Below are 213 nucleotides of genomic sequence, written 5' to 3'. Positions count from 1 at the left end.
TTCAGATTATGTAGTCATTCCTGGGATTTGCAACACACACAAACAATGCAAAACAGGATGGTAATCACAGGGTGCATAGGAGAGATCCTGGCAAGGTGAATCTTACCAAGTAATTTTATTTTTGTGTTTACACAAACAGTTGTCATATTTTTTGTTTTATATATTCTTCATATCACCACTTGAAGGTAAGGTAAGTATTATTATGTTTCCCTT

Source organism: Bison bison, unplaced genomic scaffold (genome assembly GCF_000754665.1).
Source record: "Bison bison bison isolate TAMUID 2011002044 unplaced genomic scaffold, Bison_UMD1.0 scf7180017864358, whole genome shotgun sequence".
Taxonomy (NCBI): domain Eukaryota; kingdom Metazoa; phylum Chordata; class Mammalia; order Artiodactyla; family Bovidae; genus Bison; species Bison bison.
Note: the sequence above shows the minus strand (reverse complement) of the source record.